This window comes from Nestor notabilis, unplaced genomic scaffold, assembly GCF_000696875.1.
Source record: "Nestor notabilis isolate BGI_N333 unplaced genomic scaffold, ASM69687v1 scaffold22553, whole genome shotgun sequence".
NCBI lineage: Eukaryota > Metazoa > Chordata > Aves > Psittaciformes > Psittacidae > Nestor > Nestor notabilis.
Window position 1 is genome coordinate 12,905 of NW_009921797.1, and position 3,457 is coordinate 16,361.

The following is a 3,457-nucleotide window of genomic DNA, read 5'->3' on the forward strand; positions in this document are numbered from 1 at the left end:
GCAGAGCTCAGAGGAAGAGATTTAAACTAACGTGGTAGTATTCACTGGAATAAGTGAAGAGCATGGACATGAAGAGATAGTGTGGCTCAACCGCTACGTAGTAATTCCTTCAGCTGCTATGACTTAGTCATATGTTAGAGTATTTTGGCAGTAGGGCGATTTTGTCAGCAGAAAGTCTGGTTATGCCAGTGGGTGATTACATAGCTGCTGGAATGAGGTGCTCAAAACAGACTTGGGGCTTTTGCATTCTTTTCAAGTCCAACAAATTGACTGCGTGACCTCTCCACATTTTCTATGCTGCTGTTACTATCAGGGTTAATATTTCTTCTTGGAGCTTGTTTTTTAATTAGCTAGACCATAGCTGTAAAGACTACATAAATAGGATACAATAATCTGATATGGCTATGTGCAGAAGTTCAAAAGCGTATTTTTTCTCTCACAAGCAATTTTAAATTTCAGGACACAGTTGCATCCCGAATGTGGAAAAAGACAAAATGTTTTTTTCAAGAGTGAAAATTTTTAAATAGTTCCAGTTGAAAGATCACCAACATTTTGCAGATATATAAACATCCAGATGAGATATTCAGCTTTCCAGAACACATCAAACACCTCCCATTAACCTTCTCTAACTATAGCATTTCATCTTCACAGAATGAAAGCAAGTCCAATTACAAGTACTAAGCAGGGAAAAAAACATCATCCCTGACTTCTGGATGTTCAGGTATACTGGAATGACTTCTTAGACACACATGGCTTGTAGAGCCTGAGGATCTATTCAAACTAACCTAGATTTCAGGTCAAAGGCATTACAGCCTATAAATAAATATTTCTTAAATCAGCATTTCTTTTCCCCATTTTGAAATTGTATTGGACATGAACACACAACCTAAAATATGGCACCCATTCCTGTGAAGTTCAAATTATGGTATCTCCAGTTGTTGAGGAGGAAATAAAACACTACAGAGATAAAACACTTCCCATATGACAACATTACATTTGTGCAACACTCATACCACCCTATATCCCATGGAAAAATACACCCTTCCAACCTCAGAAAGGATCAGTAAGAATCACAGAATCTAGGCTTTGCTTTGGGCCATTGACTGAAATGTTTCAATGTGTTTTGAAGTCTTTTTTTTTTTCCCCCACTGTACCAGGATGTTCTTCCCAGAATACTTCAGTTGTGAGCACTTTGCTTTCCATGTCACACAAAATCACAGTATAGTTTATATCTGCAAAAATCTAGGAAATTAAAGTCCTGCATATTGCTCCACATGAGACAGTAACTGTATCTAAGCTGGCAGAGGGTGTTTTGGCCTCCTAGTAGGCACTAGTTATAAGCAGAGTATGTTCCCAGAAATTAAGTGAGCAATAGTGTCATGTTTGTTGTAATTTAAGGAAAGACTAATTGGAAATGATGGAATAACCTTGAATATAGTAGGAACTCAGAGCAGCCTTTACAAATGCATGCACAAGAGCTATCTCTGGTCACAGGGTATCTTTATCTGCTGAAACAGCAAGGAAGGGTAATACTAAATGGTATTATCATCTCAGAAATGGAAGTGTCATTCTGTGAATAGATGACAAACACCACCTGAACAAAATCACCTTTATTTAGCATAGAAAACATGATATTTTAGCTGCATGTGTCTTTGGTGACTTAACCTCCGCTTAAAAACCAAAATTGCACATAGTCAAAAAATACTGACACTATTATAAGAGGTCCCTCTAGGATCATCTTTACTGATCTTGTTATATGTGTTGAAGACTAATAAGACACTATGAAAACCTGAGACATCTCTTGCATAGGTTCGTGCATATAGTTCCTTTGCAGATACTAGCTTTATAGGCAAGAAACCTTTAGCCACGCCAGGAACAGAAAATGGAAAAATGTTTCAGTCATTCAGTTGTTACTGAATTTCAGCCTCCCATGTGTCAGTCTCACTTCTGATGAGAAAAATGATTCTCTTTCTCATGCTTCTCACTTCTTAAACGCTTTCTCAGAAGATGACTGAAATAAAGCATGGACAGGCTGGATAAGGTTAGTGATTTATATAGAAAGAAAGAAGCTACAAATGTCTGTCTCCTCCAAAAACTCTCCTGTTCCATAGCTTTGAACATGTGGTCACACCACCACTCATCTCTGTATGTATATTTTTGGCTCGTGTTTTCACTTGCTGAGCACCTTATAAAACGCTTGGTCTGCAACTTCAAGCGACTTGGGCTGCTCCCCTCCTTGCAAGATCAGTGCTTCCCTTACAGTCTTACAGATAAATCACTGTGCAAGAAAGAAAACTGAAGTTCTAGAGTTTATGCATAGCAAGACTTTGGGTATTCCCATTCTGCAGAAATTGACAGCACCTGATACAGTCAACAGCTTCAGCCTAAGCACATGACGAAAGCAAACCATCATATGAAACAGTATCAAGCAAAGTTCAGAAAGTTTGTTGACTTTGTTTGAAAGGGAAATATGATCTAATTCACCTTCTAAACACCACTTCTTTTTTTTTTTTCCTTTTTTTTTTTCTTTTTTTTGATTGAGTGTCATAGAATAGCTTCAGGTCAAAGGCACATCAAGCTACTCTGAATTGTTTCCAGTCAGTGATGATGCCATTGTACAGAAACCCCACAGATTTAGCAGTGAGACCTCCATCTGTGATTTTGTGAAGGGTACAAGAATCATATCTTTACTGCCTCTGGGAAAGTTGATGTCAAGGCAGCTACCCCTAAACACCAAGGACCCAGTTCCTCACTCCCAACAAACTGCTTTGTGCGGAAATACCATGATACACCAAAGAATACAGGACAAAGCTTATTTTTAAATCATGCTACTGTATGCCCTGTTTTCAGGTAGAAATCAATTCTATTCTGGCATCACTGAGGTTTGGGTTAACTAGCGTGCTTGATGGTGTTTTCTCTAATGTATATGTATAGTGATGTATGGTGATCTCTAATGCATAAATCCTGAACAATGATTTCCATGTTGAATACCTTTGCAATTTTGGACCTGAGAATAAGCACCTAGCACAAGATCTGTTTTATTTTGTTCTCCAATCTGTGAAGGCTGCATATAACAAAGAAAGGCTTTACAATGTTATAGCCAGAATTTTTGTTTCAGATGCTAAAACTTTAAGGCACAATCCCAAGACTATACCTTTCCTGACAAGGAAAAGGTAAAAACAAATATATTTCAAATGATGATATAACAAAGAGTTGCAAATATTTATCATCAACCTTGAGATTGTATTTATCAGTAAATTTCCATCAGACTTTGAGGTGCCCCATGGTGTCCCTATGGGCGTGCTGGCTCCCCCTGAGGCACCAGGCCTGCCTATTCCAGGGGCAGAAATCCTCTTTGTGTGTCCTGGGACACTGTGTTCTTAGTTTGTGTTTGCTGTCTGATGGAGAGTTTGCAGCACAAAGTGACAGGCTCTGTGCCTGTTTTCTTCTCTTTCCC